The sequence below is a fragment of the Acipenser ruthenus genome, chromosome 21, assembly GCF_902713425.1.
Source record: "Acipenser ruthenus chromosome 21, fAciRut3.2 maternal haplotype, whole genome shotgun sequence".
Classification (NCBI taxonomy): domain Eukaryota; kingdom Metazoa; phylum Chordata; class Actinopteri; order Acipenseriformes; family Acipenseridae; genus Acipenser; species Acipenser ruthenus.
In genome coordinates, this window is record NC_081209.1 from 13,098,138 (window position 1) to 13,123,250 (window position 25,113).

The following is a 25,113-nucleotide window of genomic DNA, read 5'->3' on the forward strand; positions in this document are numbered from 1 at the left end:
AAGCGCCAATAAAACCACCACTCTGATTCACAGTTTTTTTCTTCTTTTTAATGGAATGGTTCTTATTGCATAGGCTCTTTATAACACACCGCTGCTTTTTGAGAGTGTTTAACTGACTCGAAGTTAAGGGGATGTGACCCTTTAAGGCATTTAAGGCAATTTCCACAATAGATTTGATAAAATCGTCTGAAGCGTTTCGTAAATTGCTCTTCTCTGATGAGCAGAGCTATGAACTATGCTCTTTAAGAGATGGAGGATACGTTTTATTCTAGCCGACATGCTGCACTGTTGCAGAGCCTAGATAAATAAAAGTTTTAGCGCAATAATAGGCCGCTTATAAGTGTTTTGTCTTGGTATTTCTCATGATGTAAGCAACTGGCCAATCAGGAGTATATAAACTAGTTCTTAGATGGTATGCTTCGGGGGTTTGTGCCTTTAAGTCTATTAAAAGATAAACATAGGGTTTTTTGTCGCATCTTCAAACGCTTCTAAGAAAAACTTGGAGTTACCAGGGTACATCTGTCGGGCTAGTGTGTTGATTTGAAGTTTATCTCGAAGGTTTTTAAACAGAATAATGTAATTGGCATTCAAGTTTATGGTACGGCTCATTTTTCCTTGAAAAAACAAAATTTGAACCAAATACAACACGCATAAATTCCTATGATGAACGTATTTTGTAAAAGCTTTCTGTATTTCATCATTTTCGCTAGCCGCTTCCATCAAGTCATCTATAATGATTAAATTGATTTTGTTAGGAGGCATTAAATTATCATCGGTTAATGAATCTGGTATGCCTTCAATAAATTTGATATTTTTTAATTTAAGTGCCAATTCATTGTATAGTGCCTGCCAGCAACTATAACACCATATGATATTCTCAGGGGTTTGGGAAAAGATCTGTTGAGGGTTTTCTAAAAGCTGCTTCACAAAATAACTTTTGCCTGAATTGGAGGGTCCCGATATTATAGCTGCAAAAGGTACGGATAGTCTAATATCAAAACCATCTTCAGTAGCCATAAGGAAGAGATGTATAATCAGACCGCAAGACTCGCTTATTGTTGATTATTTTAAAAGTTTTCTGGAGTGGTTTGTTTTCCAATTGAAATTCTTTTTTATTACGGTGAATCTGGGAGCCACAAATCATGATATGCTCCGCGGGGGTGTTTCTATCATGATTCACAAAGTTTTGTACAAGGTCTTTTAATGAAGCGAGGTTAATTAATTTGAGACATGTTTTTCCATTGTTTGTGACGTATCCCCCTGACACAAACTCTGTAATGTATTCCCCTGGCTTCAACTCGCTAGTTAAATCACCAAGATAATCACCTAGTTCTGGACGCCAAGCCTGGGGCCTACTGACAAAGATCACAGAGTCCGTATCATGATACAGACAGCGACCCTGCAGACGATCCAAGAGGTTATAGAGCTCTAGCCGTGCGTAAGCAGTTGTAAACGCCGCTATGAATACGTTTACATTACCTGTGGGAGTATAGGTATCAGAAGCGTAACGCCACTGAACCTCACTTACAAAACAAAAATGCGAAACCTGATATCTTTTTGAAAAAAGATAATTAAAAAACTGGTCAGGATCCTTAACCAAGCTTGTCGAGAGTTGGTTAGTTCTCTGGGCAAATTTTCCCCACAAACTGTTGAGGGATAGTTTGGAGATTTGTCTTTTAGCTGGATTAACATTAATGTTTTGAGGATCTAATTGAAACCCCTCTTTCTGAAAATATTCAGCAATATAACGCTCTTTACGCTCCTCATCGGTACAATGAGCAGGGTAACCTGAACTTTCCTGTTTCCCCTTGAGATGACTATTAATGTAACCTGTAAAGAGAGTGTCAGATTTCTGAGGAAAATGCCATACTTCGTGTATTTTAGACACTTTGTAACCTTTCTCAAGAGCTTTGACTACCTCTACACTGCACCATGTCCCTGTCAAGGCTCTTTCTCCAGAGGTATGATTACATACCCCAGTCTGGTTTAGTGTTTCTGCACATGAACGGCAGAGGGTAAACATTAATTTACCACAGATGCGGGCTGGCAGTACAGGGAAATAAAGACCCCTAGGAGGCAGAACAGTTAATTTGAACAATCCAAAGTACTGCCTCAAGTCTTGAAAATTATGGTAAATTATGGTAGGATGGTCTACAGGGTACACTTTTGTTTTGCTGACAAATGGGTACAAGCTAGTGAAATCAAAGTATTCCACCCTTTCATTTTCTTGGGCCACATAATGTAATGTAATGGCATTTGTGCGACCCCCCAAACAGAGCCTCGCGAGGATTGATGCGTTCTGGAAAATCAGAGCGAACCAGAAAATCGTGAACTTTAGGCTGTTTTTTCAGTGTGTTCCATTCATGTTCCCAAATAACTCTGACTTCCAACCCGTAAACCTTTTGCAATGTTTCAATCTTTTCATCAAAGTGATGACGCATCATACCGCACGATACTTTGCTTAAGGGGTTTACATTGGCAGAATCATAGCACAAGGGACAACCATGAAAAAAGCACCCTACAAATTCAAAAGCCGTACGCTTACCATTAATCACAGCATAACCGTCCAAGAAAAAGGGGCCTATTTTAAGCTCTCCGTAGTTTAAAGCATGTTGAATGAAAACATTTTCAGTTTCTGCTACATACATTAACCATTGTATCGAGGCATTTGAAAAGCTTTTTTGCTGCTCACGGTAATTGTCGGGAGGAATGATCGCTATTGTGTCTTTAGGCAGGAATTTACTTCTATACATAGCCATGCACAGTGAAGCAATGGTGGTACATTGGAAGGGGTCTATCTGCCCTATTGCATAAACCTCGGTACGGAATTTGATACAGGCCTCTCAAAATTCCAACATCATTTATGCCGTAGAACGCCATTTCTTCTCTGAAATTAAAAACACCATTCTTAATCGAATCATACCATTTGTAAAAGTCATCACGTTCTTTAGACATCATTTGCTGAACACCGTAGTAACGTGGTTCAGGATAAGGGCCTACATAATTCTGGTTTTCAGCAGTATTGAAAAAATGAGGAAAATATCCTTTTCTGGCTTCAAACCCCATAGCTGCAGGCATTGCACTTAACTTCATGGGCATAAAGTTGAAGGAATCAATGTAACGCATCTTAAAAGCCTCGTCTGTAAAACACATTAACTTGCTACCCTGAGCTATGATATAAGGGTTAACACTGTTGGTCACTAAATAATTCATCAGTAAATAACTGTCATACGATTTCGCGTAGTGAGCCAAGAAAGTATAACCGGCGTAACAGGGTCTGCGATACCTTTCAAAAAACTTTTTCACACAGTCCTCACCCTCCCAAAACCATGATTCACCACTCATGTGGATGCAGTACAAATAATTTGGAATGTGGACGCCATCTTCCTGTCGACATTCAAAATCATAAAACACATATTTGTCTGTGGGTTCATAAGGTTTAAGCACTTGAATGAAGCATTTGTGATCAGTGTGAGGTAACAATACCGCCTTACATATCTTACAGTATGGAGTAAGACATTTATGAGTCTGTGGCTTTGTCGGGTCACATTTATAGAGAGAATAGCACCTTGTACAAAGTTTTAAAATGTCACACATAGAAACCTGTTTTTCACTGTTGGCTTTATCTCGGAGAATCTTATGCTCATCATAACAAAGCTGTGATCGACAATAACGATTGCAATCGTTACATTTTACCTTTACAGAGGACTCACTGTTACAGGCTGGTGAAAAACACACATTACAGTGTCCCTCACACCGATGTCCAGATCGGTTACTGTATGCTGTGTAACAGTAATTACACAGATAGGCTGCACCCAGAAAACCTTTCAAGTTAACAATACCATAGAAATGATTCTCATGAAGAAACAGAAATACAGTTTTGTTTTTTGCTCGAGTATCTGTTTGGTGATTCAGGAACACATCCTTTTGAGGACATCTGTACCATACCACAATTTTAACATCTAAGGCCTGTTCAAATTTATCTATGTCTGCAAACGAAACCATTTGATGTTCACTTAATCCCACACTCTGTTGAAGTTTTAAAGCCTCAGCCATACACGTATCATAGGCACCCCTGAATTCTGGAAATAACAAGCTCAGAACGCTGTAGGCAAAACATAATTGATTGTCTCTGTTGTAACATATAATCAGATGCTTGGCTTTTTTTCTAATAAGCTCACTTTTCATTAAGGTCTGCAAACCTCTCCTAAGACCCCCTCCTTCCAGACACCTAATAACCTGGACAATCAACATCAAAGAGTCATCAGCCAAAATTTCACTATGACTTTGAAGGAGATCTTCAATCTGACTGAGAAAATCGTCTAGACTTAAATTGTCTCCAGTCATTTTTACATACACTGGTATATCTAAGGATCCTGCTTGTAATTCAAGTTGCACAATGTCTGCTGGTCTTAACGTTCTAGAAACCTCACTCAACATATTCTCTAACGTTTCATGCATCACAGTAAAAACTTCAGCGTAGGAATCCAGATCTACAGATGTGTAAAGTTAAGAGGCTTCTTCAATTCGAAATTGTTAAACATAGGTCGATGTCTACGCTGTACACCTTCCCCACCAATTCTATCACCGTCGCTATCCCTATGGGGGGCCTGTAAACCAGAAGGACCTGCCACTTGATCATCATGTAATACACCACCCCCCGGGACTTTTATGCTAAAAGAATCATCATGGCAAGCCCCATCGTTTAAGCCTCCCCCTATTTGTTTTTCCACATCATCTACACTCTCTATAGTACCATGATTTTCTCTAGACATTTCATGCAAAAGCTTATCCAAAGAGTCAAAATTGATCTGAGTCAATTTAGCATCATTAATAAACCCAGGGCACTGGGAGTTATTGTTGTCTATATTAGTGGAGTAATTATCTGTAGAAATTTCATCAATCAGAGCCCTGATTGACGGTAAAATATATGCGTTATAATTTAAATCATTTAATAGTTTGTCTAGATAGTCAAAATTCTCAAAACAGGCTAAATTTTGGGGGTGAACAGTGTGTGGTCTGACATTGTGGGCTGTAGACATACTATGTGTATGGGAACTTGTTGAGAGATCAGAATTTAAGGTATTTTGGGGGACGATTATAGAATTAACCACAAAATTTGACACAGTTTGACTCTGATCAATTGAAACCTTTTTATTTTTTTGAACACCATTCACAGCATCATCATTGTCAGAATCATCAACAGTAATTTCAATGTGTTTCCTTTTACAAGTTTTTTTGCGATGTGGTTCCATTGTAGCTCTACAAATACACTGCTACTGTTTTAAAAAACCCAGCGTTTTCAATAGGGTAATTAATGTTTGTATATTCTGAGCCACTTCTGGGTCGGAAACTAGGGCCCTTATAGCTGGGTGTCTGTAAATGATCTGATCTATAGTCAGCTTTACATGTTTCAATAGCTCAACGCTGTGATACCTAGTAGTTGTTGAAGTCGAGGGGAGCGTTGGTTTTAGCCTTTGTGGTACTTTGGTGAGCGTAGGGGTGGCTCTTGATTGTAGCGAAGTATGAAACCTTCCGGAAATTTTACGCGGCCTTTTAGACTTTGGGTCTCTGCTGAAGGATGTTTCATCCTCGGAAGATTCGCTTTCCACAAGAAGTGTACGTCTAGTGGGCCATTCTAAATGAAAATATGACAAAATATACAATCAGACCAAAATACATTAACAGATGTTTGATGAAATATTTAACATACTTTAAAAAAAAAAAAAAGCTTCATTTTAAATAGGTACTTACTTTTGAGAGGTCTTTTTTCAGATTTTTGATGTTTATTGGGAGGATCTAAGGGGGTCTTCGCATGTATAACTATGCCCTCCGATGTACTGGCAACGTCTATCCTTCGGGTATTTTCAGGATCTTCTAAAATAATATAAATGGTTGAAAATGAATGTTTTATTAACCTAAAAATAATTAATATTAATTATGAAAAACGATCAAACATATTTTATTAATCTATAAAACAATAGGGTTCATACTTTTAGACAATTCGGAGTCTGACGCTAGGTCGCTGAAAGATGTCATGAAGTATTGTTCCAGTTGCTCAGAATCTTCAATGTAGTCAGCTTCTAAAAACAGAATGAATCAGCTATGTTTTTAAAATGAAATCATAATAAAATAAAAAAACAATGTCTATAACATGTAATATCATTCAATCACTATATATATATATATATATATATATATATATATATATATATATATATATATATATATATATATTTTTTTTTTTTTTTTTTTACTCACTTTTAGGCGTATCTGAAGTCACAGCAAGATTATTTAAAAAGTCCTCAGGCACTAGTGCGCTTGGTAACTCTAGGGATATGCAGTGTCCCGGGATTGTATCTGCAATTTAAAGGAGATATTTATAGTTAGACAAAAAAAAAAAAAAAAAAAAAACCTCGCGATATTTTGGTTTAGCGAATGAAAAAACTCACAATTTTGACTCTCCAAAAACCAAGTAGGTGAGAGAGGAACGATCGTAGGTGAGAGAGGAACGATCATAGGAGGCTGTTCAATTACTTCCTCCTGGTGTGAAATTAAATGTTCTTCTATAAGCGCCTGGGTATCTATAAAATATGAAAATATATAATTTTAAATAAATAAATAAATAAATAAATAAATAAATAAATAATAATAATAATAATAATAATAATAATAATAATAATGACAACATAAAATGAAATAATACCTAAATAAAATTTTCTATGTTAAAGTAGGGAGGCATTTTATACTGGAGTTTACAGTTCTGAGTTATAAACCCATCACAAATAAAATCGTTAGAGCATTCCTACACAAGATACAAAACACTGTTTTCTCTAGCACCGTACAAACATTTTTACCACATAGAGAATTACGCTCTGAGTTAAAACGCATTTTCAAACATCTTTACATATTAACATTATACAGACAACGCGGCATTTATAATCCATACAATTTAATTAACATCGTTTTTCGCACAGAGTTAAAACATCATTTAAACATTAAACATAGGACCTACCATTTAGAACCTCATTGTTTGTGCTTGATTCTCCGTCCATTTATAGCTGAAGTGTGTCTTTACGGGATTTCGTTCTTGAGAGGAATCGTCCTTTTCCAGAAGTGTATACATAGCTCTGTTTTATACTCTCTAAGATCCATGGTAAATGCATTTGTAACCACAGGGGTCCGGATCAGGAAAACGTATCCCTGGGGGAGATAAACACGACACCTGAGCGGTCCCTAGACTATGCGACGCCTCAAATCTCCCCTCACCCTTGATTTTCGTTTTTTTTTCAGGGACTCTAAATCCATTACCAAAACCAACCGCCATATTCTCGATATTATGCTTAAATCATGTTAAACTCTGGTTGTATTATTCATGTACATCGGTGTTTAATTTTCCTTCATTTGTTCTTATTCCGTTATATTCAATTCAATACGTTTTTTATTGGTATGCTGTTAATAAACAAGAATTGTTTGTTTTGTTTTTATAGTTAAACGCATGCTTAGTTATTTCTATTTTTCTTTACTCAGTATTACAAGCAAAAAATATTCTCATTCGTTTTGTAAACGAATTTATACAATCTGTTTTTATAACACGGTTCATTTTAGATACACATGTGTGTATATATTTAGATATATATGTGTGTGTGTGTGTGTGTGTGTTGTGTGTGTGTGTGTGTGTGTGTGTGTGTGTGTGTGGAAATAACTGACAGAAATTTAGATAATTTAACTTATAAAGGAGCATTACAACAGGATCGGGTCAACATTCGCCGTTTTAAAAACATAACGATGTACTATGCTCACACATAGTTTTAAATCTAAAACAGTAAAAACGTATTAATGATTTGCAACATCGTCAGAATAGTTTGACCGTGTACGAGACTATTCAAAGCTACTGGAGATTATCCTGATCGGAGGCTATTCAAAAACTGACGGTGATAAAACACTTATTTTATCTTATTTTATTTGCAATATAACACATATTTTTTTCTCTTATTTTATCGGCAATATAACACATATTTCCAATTTTATATATCTTAAAAAACATTTATTTTCTATTCGTTATGCCATAAAGTAGACCCCATTTAAAATATAACTAGACTTGTCAAACCTTCCAGACTACACAGCATCGCTATGATCACCGAGCCATGTTTCTCAGCGGGATGCCTTTCTCTGCCATCACCTTAAGGGATCCCTATTGTTCGCTGCGTGTAAATTCAAATACATATATTCTCCTGTCTGCCCTGTTGAGTCCCAACAGGGCCTCAAACTCGGATATGTTAAAGAAGAAATCTCCCTAAAGTTCACACATTTCAAGAGCCTTCTCTGTGGGGTGCCTTCCTCTAACATACGCTATCTGTACTTTTAATACACCGGGGCTCCAATCTGTTCCTAACGTGTAAAATTGAATAAAAATATTTCTCCCCTATAATTATTATAATTATTATTATTATTTATTTCTTAGCAGATGCCCTTATCCAGGGCGACTTACAATCGTAAGCAAATACATTTCAAGTGTTACAATACAAGTAATACAATAAGAGCAAGAAATACAGTAACTTTTGTTCAAGTGTGACAAACCACAATTCAATAATACAGCAGATAAGTGATAGTTACATCAGGATATGATTAAATAGTGATAGTTACATCAGGATGTGATTAAAAACAAAGTACTACAGGTTAAACACTTGGCAGATTACAGTATTCTGAAGTACAGGATTAAATGCAGTAAAATAGGGGGCAGATAAGAGCAAAATAAAGCACATTTACATGAAGGGTGATAGTGTCCCAGGATACAAACAGAGGAGTTCTACAGGTGCTGTTTGAAGAGGTGAGTCTTAAGGAGGCGCCGGAATGTGGTCAGGGACTGGGCAGTCCTGACATCTGTAGGAAGGTCATTCCACCACTGCGGAGCAAGGGTGGAGAAGGAGCGGGCTTTGGAGGCAGGGGAGCGTAGCGGAGGTAGAGCTAGTCTTCTAGTGCAGGCGGAGCGGAGAGGTCGAGTGGGGGTGTAGGGAGAGATGAGGGTCTGGAGGTAGCTGGGTGCAGTCTGGTCAAGGCATCTGTAGGCTAGTACAAGAGTCTTGAACTGGATGCGAGCGGTGATCGGGAGCCAGTGGAGCGAGCGGAGTAGTGGAGTAGCGTGGGCGAAGCGAGGCAGAGAGAACACCAGGCGGGCAGCAGAGTTCTGGATGAGCTGGAGCGGACGGGTGGCGGACGCAGGGAGGCCAGCCAGGAGGGAGTTGCAGTAGTCTAGGCGGGAGAGTACCAGGGCCTGGACCAGGAGCTGGGTAGCATAGTTGGTGAGGAAGGGTCGGATTCTTCGGATGTTGCTCAGGAAGAATCGGCAAGTGCGTGCCAGAGTGGAGAGGTGCTGGGAATAAGAGAGGCAGGGGTCCAGGGTGACTCCAAGGTTCTTAGCTGAGGAAGAGGGAGAGAGTGTGGTAGATTCCAGAGGAACAGAGATAGAGAGATCAGAGGAGGGGGATATATATATATATATATATATATATATATATATATATATATATATATATATATATATATATATATATATATTCACATTGAGATAACATCGTGCTTTCCAACATAATCAGTCATACCGCCACCGTAAGTCTGATATGTTAAAGAACTAGACTAAGTGGTGCCACGATTCTCACCTCACAAATGATTTTCGGTTTTCAGACACGCTAAATACATTACAAAAAAAACGTAGCCCTTATTCCCTAAAACATGTTAAACTCTGTTTGTTTTATTCATTTACATCTGTGTTTAATTTTCCTTCATTTGTTTCCTACAGAATCATAACATTTTGTTTTTATTCAGTTATATTCAATTCCATAAGTTTTATTGGTACGGCGCGAATAACCAAGCTTTGCAATAGCATATACTTATACCTGTTTGTTTGTTTATAGTTAAACGTAGGCTTAGTTAAATCTATTTTCTTTACGCGGTATTACAGGCGTAAAATGTTCATGCAATATATTTTTAATACGTCTTTCATCTGAGGATTTTTAATTTTATTTGCGTCAAGATAAAAATGCTCTCATTTTATCTTTTTTTTAAAAAACAAACAAACAAACAAACAAACAAAAAAAAAACACAAACAACCAAACACGCTTAAACAGTTTTTATTTATAGAATTGATTCCAGGTTTTAATCTTAACAAAAGTATGCAATCTCCTTAATATATACAAAATCTGTATATTCATTTGAAATAGCCCTAGGAGTGTCTACCATGCTGAGACCAAACCTTAAGGCATTACAAATCACATATTTCAAAAGCCTTCTCTGCAGGGTGCCTTCCTCTAACAAACAGGTATCTGTGCTTTTTAATACATTGAGACGCAAGGCTGTTCATAGCGGGTGGTTATGTGTCTGTGTGTGTCTGTGTCTGCGAGTGGGGCGGTCTCAGTGTCGGTGCTCATGTGCGCGCGCCTGTAAGTGTAGCTATAGGAAGTTGTGCGCATGTTCGAAGCCAAAGGAACCGCCCCCTATTTAAGTCACAGAGCGAGTTTGCAGTCATTCTTCTGCTAAAGTTTGATGAGTGCAGTTGTCTGCAGTTGTCTACGAGGGAGAGAATTCAGACTGTACTTAAGCGTTTGTCCTGGGGCGTGTTTTTTGAAAACGGTAAGAGAGAGAGAGAGAGCTTTTTCAGAACTTGTCCTCTGGTAGATTTTGTTTTGTTTTTGTTCTTTTATAAATATTTAATTTAATATCTGTTTTATTTTGTTTAGCGATACACTTTTAAAACGACTAACGCTCAAGTTGTACAGTTATTTATGTATGTAATAAATAGTTTTCTGCATTTTTCTATTGCTTTTGTGATACGCTGTTTTAAACTTTCTCCTGTTTCATCTATTGGATTCTGTATGTGTAAATATCTTTTACTTTTAACGGTGCCTAGTAAAAAATATGTATACGCCAAACATATCAAAATGTAAAATCACAGCACCTCGTACTCTGATTTCCGTGTGTGTGTGTGTGTGTTTGTGTGTAATGTTTAAATGCTTTTAAAATGGCTAAGTAGTTGTGTTCTTTTTTTTTTGCTTTTTGCTTTTAATACCCTCTTTTAAACTTTCTCCTTTTTTCATTAAGTGTCTTATGTAAAAAATACTAAGACTTTAATGTTGTCTGCACCAAGCATAAGTTAACATAAGCATTTATAAAACTTGGGTACCCACTATCCCTGATTACATAAAAAAACATATTAAACACTGATTTTTGTACATATCTTATAAAAGACGTGCAATAAGTTTATAGGCATATATAAGCCTATATTCAATAAGCATATCTGTCTTGTAACCATAATAAAATCCATGCCCCCTCATTATATATTCATATATTCATAAATCCATGCCCCCTCATTATATATTCATAAATTCATACCTATAAGGTCAAAAAAGGTAAAAAGGGTCATAAATTAGACTTTTGACATAAGCTATAGTAATATTACTACTGACAGTTCTGTCAGGGAGCTCAGCAGGGGGTGTCACTATTTTGTGTTTGGTGTCTCGAGGCCTCTGATCTTCAGGGGGACAGTTCTGTCAGTGAGCTCAGCAGGGGGTGTCACTACTTTTGTCATCAACAAATACTTTAAATATTTTTATTTTTTTATCCAGGTTATTTGTTACATTACTAGAAATTGTGTATTTTGTTTTTAGTTTTATTGATAAGTGGTTAAAGTTTACTAAATGCTTGTCCTTAATCTTTTTATCTGGAATGATGGTATCCTAAGTGTAGGGTGCCAATACTGCGACTGTAGTTAAACAGCGCCACCTGGTGACTGCAGTTGCGAAGCTTCTTTTTAACAAGTTAAAATCCATCAAGTCAGTCAACAATCCGACTCTCTTCTAGGGAAGTGAGACCAGAGCTGCGGTATTGAAAATTGCTGTCACTTTTGGATAAAATCCAATTGTTCTCAAACACATGTTAATAAAGATTATCGGTTTGTTTTGCCCATAAATGTACATTTCTATGTCGCATTTTATGCACCAGTATAGCCATTGTATGAATGCAATGCCAGTATGTGTTAGCTTTTATTTTTTCCCTAATAAAAAATGATCTGCACTGTTGTTCAATCACTGCACTGACAGCTCTCTGTGAATGTAGTGTTTGTTATGTGTGGATTTGGAAGAATGTTATTAAGAGGTTCATGGTAGTCTTTTTTTCTATTTTAACGAACACCAGTTATTGTCTCGTTGTAGTGTATGTTCTCAATGTTACACGGGCCACACCTAGAAAACGATTGTACTGTCGTGTCGGTTAGACGTCTTGATTGTGTTTGATTGGTAGATGAAATTACCAGCATGCATTTTGTTTATATTAAAGCATCAATTCACTGATGTTGAAAGATGGACGACAGTATATAGTTCAAAAACATGAACTCTGTAAAATGGGTCTTACACGCGTTTATAGTAATCAAAATAATTTATAATAATTACAGGGCTTATAGTAATTAAAATAATTTATATATAGGACTCTAGTAGCCACAACAACTATTATTATTAATGGGTGTGGCAAAGTGGTGAATACGTGCAGGTGAGTGCAGTGCAGAGCGGATTAATCACACAGACAATGTTGTACAGGTGCGAGGGTGTTTATTTAAATAATTAAATATCCAGAGCCTTAAGGCGAAACCTATAAACAATAGTGAAAGAAGTGGTACAGCGGCGTGTAACACTTCTGTTTATAATCCAGCGGGTTTGACCCGTAACCCAAAGTCCAGTTCTTTCACCCACACAAAACTCATAGACACAGACAGTGCGTGATTTCGTTAGTGGTGCAAAGACGGTTCCTGTAGTGGAAAAGGTGAGCAGCGATGTCCGGTTTTTACGCTGTCCTGCGTCTGCAGCTCTGGATCGTGTGGATTAGTATTCTTTGAATACAACAAACACAAGACAAACAGTGTTAACACACAGACTCACAAATAACACTCACGGTATTCACTTAAACAGCGGGCTCCTTTTAGGTTGTTCTAACTATGCACAAAGGAACAGATCACGTACGCTACCCCCCTATTTATATCCTCGCTCATGACCCCCAAGTTAATGAGTGCATCCGCTCCTCCAATCCTCGGATGCCACACCGTTTACCGTTGGGGTCATTGAGTTTGGATACTGTAGCTCTGTTCCTCTCCTAAATGACCGACTTCCACCTACCCTACGGAATAAATTGTTGTGCAATTTAATTAAGGGTACTCTGTTCCTCTTGCACCGTGCCCTCATAGGTCGAGAGAGAGATCTAACACCAAGAATCATTCGATCTCTGTCACATATCCCACCGCTCAGAGTGGAGCCGAAGGAACACTCGGCTGAATCTACCTTTCCTATTACTCCCCACTCCCGGGAAAAATAACACTATGTAACACCATTTTTGTTCCTGGGTAGTAAGTGTTATTTCCTAATTGCTTATGCCTCAAAAGTATAGAAAATGGCTAATATTCCCCACAAACTTTGCTTTTGTGACCAGGACAGTGATATTTTGAAATGTACCTATTTCCAATGAGAAAACGGGCAAATTTGAGTCTTTTCGTTCACATAAAGTCAGAAAAAAACAACATATGAATCCAAATTAACATGTATTTATACTAAAGTAATACAAAAATGACTACAAAAGATTTAGAAGTGAGTAATTTTTCGAGATTTACGATTATACTGTAAATCACTTTCACGAATCAGCCCCCAAATGTAGTCTCCCATCATGTTCTCGTTATACTGTCCTTGGTAGCGGCGTTCAAAGTCCAGTATATCCTGGTGGAAGTGCTCGCCTTGCTCCTCCGAGTACGCTCCCATGTTCTCCTTGAATTTATCAAGATGAGCGTCAAGGATATGGACATTGAGGGACATCCTACAGCCCATTGTGCCGTAGTTCTTCACCAGAGTCTCAACCAGCTCCACATAGTTTTCGGCCTTGTGATTGCCCAGGAAGCCCCGAACCACTGTGACAAAGCTGTTCCAAGCCGCTTTCTCCTTACTAGTGAGCTTCTTGGGGAATTCATTGCACTCCAGGATCTTCTTTATCTGTGGTCCGATGAAGACACCGGCTTTGACCTTTGCCTCAGACAGCTTAGGGAAGAAGTCTTGAAGGTACTTGAAGGCTGCCGACTCCTTATCTAGAGCTCTGACAAATTGTTTCATAAGGCCCAATTTGATGTGCAGTGGTGGCATCAGCACCTTCCGGGGGTCCACCAGTGGCTCCCACTTGACGTCGTTCCTCCCCACAGAGAACTCGGTCCGCTGTGGCCAGTCCCGCCTGTGGTAGTGCGCCTTGGTGTCCCTGCTGTCCCAAAGGCAAAGATAGCAGGGAAACTTGGTAAAACCGCCTTGGAGACCCATCAGGAATGCCACCATTTTGAAGTCTCCTATGACCTCCCAGCCGTACTCATCATACTTCAAGGCGTCCAGCAAGGTCTTGATGCTGTTGTAATCCTCTTTGAGGTGCACCGAGTGAGCCAGGGGAAGAGACGGGTACTTGTTACCATTATGGAGCAGCACGGCTTTGAGGCTCCTGGATGAGCTGTCAATGAAGAGACGCCACTCATTCTGGTTACAGGCGATTCCGATTGCCTCGAACAGACTGGTCACATTGTGGCAGAAGCAGAGCCCATCTTGATGGGTGAAGAAGCTGGAAAAAGGTTGGTGACGCTTCCTCTGATCTGCGACTTGCAAACTTTCATCCAACAAGTTCCACTGCTTGAGCCTAGACGTCAAAAGCTCGGCATTGGACTTGGTGAGACCAAGATCTCTAATCAAGTTGTTGCGGTCTTTTTGGTTGGGGTAGTATGGGTTTCTCTCCTCAGCTCCACCTCTGAAATTGTCATCTGGATCTACAACGTCTTCCTCGCTCTCTGACTTGCTGCTCTCTTCTAAAGACGGCTGCTCTCTCTCCGGAGGAGTGGGTACGGGGAGCTCATGGCAGTGTGGCACCGGGGCGATGGATGAAGGAAGGTCCGGATACGTGATAGCAGGTGCCTTCTTGCCAGTCCGACGTTTGAAAGGGTCCACCATGCAGAAGTAGCAGTTGCTTGAGTGGTCAGTGGGTTCCCGCCAAATTCTTGGGATAGCGAACTTCATGGCTCTTTTTTCCCCTCTGTACCATCCTACAAAAATACATTTATTTCACCCATGACTAATGTGTGAGAGATTCTCGCAACATTTTTCATATATGATATATTTTTTCAATAACATTGAAAATTGTAAAACATTTTAAAACTAAAAACTTTTACAATTTTAAAAATGTTAACAAATTTTATAACATAAAATTCCGAGCAACAATTGTCCATCTTACCTTCCAGAGTTTTTTTTGCAGTGCTCGCAGGTGAAATGAGGTGCCCAGGGTTTGTCTTGATCCCCAACAGGCATGCCGAAATATGCCTTAGCAGATGCTTCCACGGAGTACTTTTTCGCTCTTGTCTTGATAAATTGGCCGCAGATATAGCAAAATGCGTCTGCCGGATGCTTGCAGCCTCTTGATGCCATCTCAGAAAAATGCAGATATGTATCCACTTAGGCAGCTGGAACTAAACTGAACTGGTGGGCTTAAGGCCCCTGTATTTATACTACTATTTATATTACTGTAAAGTTCTAGAAAGTTCTAGAAGTTACTCCAAGTTTACTCAGCACTGAATCTATCTGGAATGTTCTGGAAAATAGGTAAATTTTAAAATATCACTGTCCTGGTCACAAAAGCAAATTTTGTGGGGAATAATAGCCATTTTCTATACTTTTGAGGCATAAGCAATTAGGAAATAACACTTACTACCCATGAACCAAAAAAAAATAATAATAATTGTTACACGGTGTATTCACAAACACACTTGAGAACAAACAGGTTTTCAATTTCATTATCATTCATAAACAAAATAACAATTATATCATCTTGTTTTCTTACAGTTGGCTATGGAAGTTCACAGATTCTTCAGACTCCACATGTTTATTCAACTGAAGGAGGGAGCGCTGAAATGAATTGCAATCACAGTGTTTCTAACTACAACAGCATGCAGTGGTATAAACAGCAACATGGTCAAAGTCCTGACATCATACTGACTGCTTACATTACAACTGAAACCTCGGGACGATTCAACATGACTGTGAATAAAGAGAAGCTCTCCACCACTCTAACCATCAGTGCTGTTGAGCTGCTGGATTGTGAAGCTGTGTATTATTGTGCAGCGAGAGCACAGTGAGAGAGGGAGTGGAGACACCTGCACAATATCCTGCTCTCAGGGGCAGCACCACTCAGCTGCACATGTGCTTTATGTTATATAATGTAACTTTGGGTCAGGATCTTGACATTGAAAATTATGTACAAATGTTAATATTGATCAATATTATTATTTTATTATTATTTATTTCTTAGCAGACGCCCTTATCCAGGGCAACTTACAATTGTTACAACATATCACATTATACATTATTTCACATTATACAGATATCACATTATTTTTTACATACAATTACCCATTTATACAGTTGGGTTTTTACTGGAGCAATCTAGGTAAAGTACCTTGCTCAAGGGTACAACAGCAGTGTCCCCCACTGGGGATTGAACCCACAACCCTCCGGTCAAGAGTCCAGAGCCCTAACCACTACTCCACACTGCTGCCCAATAAATGTATACTATGAGCAGGAAACACATGCACATATTTAACATTCATTACTGATAAAGATTTGTATGTGTAAAGTGAGATAACAGCTTTTTACCATCAGGTGGGGCAGTGTGATTAAGATTAACACAATTACCTGTAGATGTGGACCTCCAGGCAGTGGTTGCTATGACAATGATTATGTGTTCTATTTCATCATTGTGATTTGTATTCTATTTAATTATTGATTATTTGGTTCTGTAGCCACAGGTATCTGTAGTTTAAGATCCTGTAATGTACTATTTGTAGTGAATGATACAGTTTGAGAATTGTCAGATAAACGTTCACTTCTAATTGAATCAAATAGACGTTGGACAGGTTCACTTATATACCGTGTGCTTTACAGTGATTACCAGTCTCAATGTACACTTTGGTTCTTGATCTGGATATTGGATGATATTGGATAATTTTCCTAACAGAAATGAGGGAATGTCCTTGTTGAAATGCAATGGAAGGACTCATATCCAAGACCTTAGAACCCTCTCATAAGCAAGGTAACATGCCTCAGTGTTCCTGATAATCCCTTTGTTTTCCACATTGTATTCTCTCTTTGCTTCAGATAAAGCCAAGTGTTCCTCACACAATGCTATACAACTGGTTCACTTCCTTTGTAGGAGGTAGCAGGACCACCCATCTGCCCATGAGAAAGCTGCAGGATAGATGAGCTTCACAGGAGAAACAAAGTGAGGACAATAAGAAGAAGAACAGTGAAACAATAAGGGGCTTGTGAGAAAGCTCTTATGTGAATGAGATGCAGTAAAATGCCCTTGATTTTGATATCAATCATTCCATATTGAAAGCATTACAGATTCACGATCACTACAATGAACAGCTTAAGCTATAACAAGCGAGGTGGTTACTTTGTTACCAGAACATGCCACAGCACATATATTTTAAAGAACAGGAAATAGCTGTGACAAACACTACTGTGAATGAATGCACATGATCTACAAGGGTAGATTGGTATGAAGAGAAAGGTGCATATTCATCCACTTGTGTTTCTCTCTTCAAATTAACACGCTGGATTACTACAATGACAAGATTGAAATGTGTCATTCTGTGCTTGATTTAATCAGATGTGTACTCTGAAAAAGCCATGATCATCACTTTGCTTCTTAGTGTGTTTGTGTGTTTATGATCTGTTAATCTGTGTTCTTTATTTTGTGTTATTTGTTATAGGTGTGCACAGTGAAGACCAGGTGACTCAAAGCCCTGATTCACAGCGTGTTTCAGAAGGAGAATCAGTTCAGATAAACTGTCACTATCAGACAAGCAGCTTTAATACAATGCAATGGTACAAACAAGCTCTTAACCAGGGTTTAAAATACATAAACCAAGCCTGGGGCTCAGGAACACATGGAGAGGATTCTGGGAAATATAAACCAGCAGTAGATACCTCATCTAAAACTGGCTCCCTGACAATACAGCCTTCAGTTTCTGATTCTGCCATCTACTACTGTGCAATAGAACCAGCACAGTGATACAAAGCAGTGCTCTACCCATACAAAAACCCTGGGGTGTATAGAGGCTAGTGATTACAATGCTGATGGCATTTCCAGTGACAGCTCTTCTGTGTAGAAGGGTAACCGCAGTGCACATTATAATGTGGTGAGTGCTGGATTTCCTGAGTTCTGGGAAGGTTCATTGGAAAGTGGGTAGGGCGACTGCAGTTAGTCAATGAAGAATTGAAACCTCTTTGAACTGCTAATGAAGGTGTTGATAAAACAAGATGGTAACCACAACTATGAACCCCAGAGTTACGTGTATACATTTACACAATCACATTTACATCACATGTGTCTGTTTGTCTTTGCTGATTGGTTACAGACATTTGATGTTCAAAACCTCTAAGCAGAATATTTCAGAGCAGCATTGTGAAGAGAAAAGCACCAGAATCAACACAGAGACAGAACCTTTCTATTCTGTTCGTAAAGAAATCAGCATTGAGCTAAAATGGATCCATTAATCATCTGTATGTTTATTATCCTGCCAGGTAATTTCAGCATAACAAAAAAGATTATTATTATTATTATTATTATTATTATTATTATTATTATTATTATTATTATTATTATTATTATTATTATTTCTGACTGTCTATTAAATGTTCTTTTTCTTCCTCAATGTTCAGTCATGACAAGCGGGGATTCCATCAGTCCTCGACAGACAGCAGAGTCCAGAACAGAAGGAGAGTCAGTAACGCTCAGCTGCTCTTATACTGCAAGTAGTGAATACGTTCTTCTCTACTGGTATCGGCAGAACTCAAACCGAGCCCTGGAATACATACTGTATAAAGGAACCCGCTCAAGCAGTAGCTATTTTCACACTGCAGACTTTGCTAAAAGCCGGTTCACTTCTACAGCAGACAGATCTTCTACCTCAATCACCATTTCCAAACTTGCTCTGAGTGACACAGCAATCTATCACTGTGCTCTGAACATAGCACAGTGTGAAAACTCATTGGGACGCTGTACAAAAACTCTCTCAGCACTAACTGGCACAGGCCCATTACCTGATAAAAGATGAAAGAAAGTTGTGTTGAACTGCTTCCACACACTATCATTGGCATGAGTCCATTATAAAGGAAGTGGTTTCAGTGCAGGCAAACTGTTTGCATTTTGATTCACTTTCTTCTCTGCACTCTTTGGAAATGTGTTCCCTGTTCATAGAATTGGAATAAGAGAGCAGGTTATGATGAACCACAATTAACAATATAATATAATAAACATGTGTTTGATACAGGACTTCTTTAGTGTATCAAAGTGCTGTGAAGGCACCGGATGTGAAGACTCCACTGAACACACCCCTGAGCTGAACACTCTGCAAATGCTCCACCTCAATCATTCCCTGACTTGTGATCTTAGTTTTAAGAATAACAAGAGCAAGAAACCATATATCATGGCTTACCACATCACAATAGATACACACAAATAGAATGTACTGTACCAGTAAATAAAGAGAACACTTCAATCTTATTGTCAACACAGATGATTTTTATTTTCTGTTGTAGTGGAAGGGTTGTTTTGTGGAAGTTATTTTGTCAAGTTATTTTTTTTGCTCTCTTCATTCAACCAAATCAGCATGCAATAATGTATCTGGCACTCCTCTTTTAAGACAATCCTGACCCCTAGAGGCATGACATGAAACTACTGCTATTGTTGTGAACATTCCAGTGTGGAATAGTTCTCACCTGCATCATCGGTCACGTGTGCAGCTTCTGTCTCATCTTCCAACACTGCAGTTCTTGAGCTCTCCTCATTCTGCACTCACACAGGCACCGAGCATGGGGCGAGGAAATCAGCAGCGCAGTGTTCTCACTACAGCTCTTCTGCTGATTCTGATAGGTGTGTATGCAGGGCTTGGGTTCAATTCAAATACTCCCATTATTCACATAGGGAGCACACACATATTCTATATCTTTAACATGGATTTATTGAACTGTATTTCAGAGAGAAGTATTGGAAATTCAGTGGCACAGTCTCCAGCTGAGATATTGACACCTGATGGAAATGAAACAATATTAACTTGTCAATATAATATACCAGACAGCAATACTGATCTATACTGGTATAAACAAAACCCTGGGGAATCTCCTGAATATATACTGCACACCAGCCAGTATCTGAGTGTACCCTCAACTTAGTTTTTGTTTGCCATGAGTCACAGAATTTATTTATGGTTACTTTAATTAAAGGTGAACTGTTTGTCAAATGTCTATACTGCCCTCTTGTGGGCAAGACTATGTTGCAGCCTCATAATTCTAAATATTGCACTGTATACTACTGTGTAAGAGCAAACACAGCCATTGCAACATGTAATGTCAGGCTTACGGTGCAGCTGAATAATACAACACCAGACCCAAACTTAATGAAACAGGTGAATGAATAAACCTGCTCAGTATTAACTGCTCAGTTTATAGTTCTGTAGAGCTGAATAACGGAGTTATTATTATTATTATTATTATTATTATTATTATTATTATTATTATTATTATTATTATTATTATTATGTACCAACATGGATTATCCTATTCTTCACAATATATATTATTAAAAAATGTATCCCTGTGCTGAGCAGATCCATCTGTAGCCTTATTTATGCAACCAGCCCCTATACAGTGCCTATAGGAAGTCTACACCCCCTTTCACCTTTTGTTGCCTTATAGCCTGGAATTAAAATGCATTAAAATAGTTTTTTTTTTTCATTTATCTACACATCCTACCCCACAACTTCCAAGTGAAAAAATGTTAATTAAAAATAAAAACAGAAATAGCTTTGTTGGATAAGTGTCCACCCCCTTGTAATAGCAATCGTAAATTAGCTCAGGTGTAACCAATCACCTTCAAAATCACACACCAATTTAAGTGGCCTCCACCTGTGATAAATTGTATTGATTCACATGATTTCAGGATAAATTCAGCAGCTCCTGTAGGTTCCCCTGCTGGGTAGTGCATTTCAAAGCCAAGACTCAACCATGAGCATCAAGGCGCTTTCAAAAGAACTCCGGGACAAAGTTGTTGAAAGACACAGATCAGGGGATGGGTATAAAAAAAATATCAAAGGCCTCGAATATCCCTTGTAGCACTGTCAAGACGATTATTAAGAAGTGGAAGGTGTATGGCACCACCATGACTCTGCCTAGATCAGGCCGTTCCTCCAAACTGGATGAACGAGCAAGAAGGAGACTGATCAGAGCGGCTACCATGAGGCCAATGGCAAATTTGCAAGAGCTACAGGCTTTTATGGCCAAGACTGGTCAAAGTGTGCATGTTACAACAATATCCTGAGCACTCCACTAATCTGGCCTGTATGGTAGGATGGCAAGAAGGAAGCCATTACTCAAGAAAGCTCACCTTGAATCCCATTTGAAGTATGCAAAAAAACACTCAGGAGATTCTGTAGCCATGTGCCAAAAAGTTTTGTGGTCTGACGAAACTAAAATGGACATTTTTGGCCTAAATGCAAAACATTATGTTTGGCGCAAACCCAACACAGCGCATCACCCAAAGAACACCATCCCTACTGTGAAGCATGGTGGTGGCAGCATCATGTTATGGGGATGTTTCCAATCGGCAGGGACTGGGGCACTTGTCAGGATAGAAGGGAAAATAAATGGAGCAAAGTATAGAGAAGTCCTCGAGGAAAACCTGCTGCTCTCTGCAAGAAAGCTGAAACTGGGACAGAAGTTCACCTTTCAGCATGACAATGACCCAAAGCAAACAGCCAAAGCTACACTGGAGCGGCTAAGGAACAAAAAGGTAAATGTCCTTGAGTGGCCCAGTCAGAGCCCTGACCTAAATCCAATCGAAAATGAGTGGCATGACTTGAAGATTGCTGTCCATCAACGCCCCCAGGAACTTGACAGAGCTTGACCAGTTTTGTAAAGAAGAATGGTCAAATATTGCCAAATCTAGGTGTGAAAAGATAATAGAGACCTATCCCAACATACTCACAGCTGTAATTGCTGCCAAAGGTGGTTCCACCAAGTATTAACTCAGGGGGGTGGAGACTTATCCAATTATGATCTTTCAGTTTTGTATTTTTATTATATAATTTCTTTCTCAACAGTGTGGAGTATGGTGTGTAGATAAGTGGAAAAAAATCCTCTTTTAAATGCATGAAACTCTGTGGCACTGAAACAACAAAATGTGAAAAAAGTTCAAGGGGGTGCAGACTTTCTATAGGCACTGTATGGGCTTGACTAGAGTAGAACCTGAGATATTGAGATCATAATAAACTGGAGACTCAATCTTTTAACCAAATGCTCTGGAATTGAACTTATTATCACATGTAGTCTTATATTCAGCCAGTAGGTGGCGGTACAGTACACTCATTACAGTAATATCAGGTCAGCCCAGTAAAAGGAGATCAGACAGCATACACATGCAGTGCACTCAGTATCTCAGTTAGAACAACAGGATAAGAGGTTTAAACAGACGAATACTCAGACCCCTCATTGAGATCCATCACTGCACTAATTCAATACTGCAGAGTGCCTGCAGACATGGACCTGCTTCTTCTTCTGTGCACAGTTCTTGGAATTATAGGTACATTTTTTCGCTGTAGTACTACATTGAAGGCCTCTTTATAATAACAATTTACAAAATAATAATTCTGAGCGCACGTTGTTGTGTTGTAGCCTAAAATCACCTGTTTTTTTTCCCGTTCCACAGGTTCCAGTTTTGAAGATCAAGACTCTGTTATACAATGGCCTGCTGCACTGTATGCACAAGAAGACCAGTCGGTTACAATACACTGCAATTTTACCCAATTCGGCTTCCAGCAGCATATACCTGCAGTGGTACCATCAGGACCCAGGAGAGCGAGTCAAATACATTCTCCAGCGGTACACACTACCTGGAGGTGCTGAAGATGGGAATAATGCAGCAGGTGTTGAAGATCGATTCTCGGCTTTACTTGACGCGCAGAATAAATACACGCATTTGAACATCAGCGGGATACAGATGCAGTTTTCTATTGCGTTCTGAGTCCCACAGTGAAGGAGGCAGGCTTGAGCTGCTGACAAAAACGTGTCTGTGGTGTTGATGCAAAAGAGACGCCTGTAGTCTGCTGGTCGTTCTGTGTGACTACAGCCTCAGCTTGTATGTAAACACTACTACAAAGAAACGATCATGATGTGCTCGGCGGACGACAGAGACCGCAGACACTTCACAATGTTTGTTGTCATTTGTTTATTTAGCAGACACCTTTATCCAAGGCGACTTACAGAAACTAGTGTGCCAGCGTCATAAACACACACGCATCTTATATAATGTGTTAGTCTGGGTGCCTGCCAGCGTCATAAACACACACGCATCTTATATAATGTGTTAGTCTGGGTGCCTGCCAGCGTCATAAACACACACGCATCTTATATAATGTGTTAGTCTGGGTGCCTGCCAGCGTCATAAACACACACGCATCTTATATGACAATGTCAAAGCTGGTGTTTGTATGTCACAGTTAATCAACTCTTCCTATCTATTATCACCATTACTGCACCTTCATTAACACGGCAGCAATCTCTTGTACAATGTGTAGATTTATGGCATCCATGTAGGGAATAGTCATCAGTTGACACCACCCCACAATTTATTACAATTGGTAATTTTACAAAACATACATTTTAATGCTTTGATAACTACTACTATTAACTACTAACTACTACTACTATAATAATAATAATAATAATAATAATAATAATAATAATAATAATAATAATAATAATAATAATAATAATAATAATGTACTATTCAAAATTGACTTCACAGTCATAATTTTGAAGTCATCAAACACCTGGCACACCACCGTACAAGTGCCGGGCACACGTCTGTCATTGTTTACCATGTCAGAGTAATCTAGGTCATAGCTCCGTAGTTCTGTGTCTCCTCTCCCATAAACCCTGCGCCAGCGCGTCAGCAGCGTCAGAGTGGAGCTGCCCTGGATTCCAGAGCCCTGTGACTGCACCTCTACACGTCATCCACACAAGAGCAGCAACATACATTCCAGCTTCGGGATTGCAATCATGAAAGTGGACTTGACATGTCTAATGTGGCTCATGGCATTGCATGGTAAATATTATATTTATGTATGTATTAATACATTATGAAACAGCCCCTGACAATGGTGAATATGCTGTAAATGTATTTATGTTTGTATTTATTTTCTTTCAATGTATTTCTAGGACCGACTTTACAAGACAAGGTAACCCAGTGGCCAGCATCGATCTTTGCGAGGGAGGGAGAAGACAGGATTGTCAATTGTACTTATGAGCTCACCATCAGTGGTGGTACTCAATACCTACAATGGTATCGGCAGGACACGAACAGCACCCCGAAATATATAATCCAGACGTACAAAACCGGGGGCGAAACACATCAGAATAAAACAAACGAAAATGAAGATCGTCTTTCAACATCTCTTAACACTGCTGTCAAATTTACCTCTTTGAAGATCACAAACCTCCGACTTGATGACTCGGCAGTGTATTACTGTGCTCTGCAGCCCACAGCGATGCAGTTCATTCAACAAGCTTATCAAAAACCAGGTGTCATCTCAGAGCAGCTTTCCTTCATTGTTTATCACCACCAGTGTACTGCTGTTCAGTCAACATTCCCTTATACACTCTAAGAAATAATAGTAAGACATAAAACATTAAACATTGCTTGGTTTCTTAACAGAACCTTTGATCCACTAGAATCACCATTGAGGGGAATCAAAGTCCAAGCTTTATAACAAGCTTTATCAGTGATACCGACTCAAAGATATATTTCATTGCATCATAACATTATAGGACCATTGGATTACACAGAGACCAACATCATATTGAACCCTAATATTTGGAGAAGGGAATGAATGAAGCTTGAGCAAAGTGCAGAATGTTAAGAATGGCACAAACACACAAAGTACTAATTATAACTATGGTGCGTTCATTTTCATTTCTTTATAAATGTCTCATTAGATGTGGA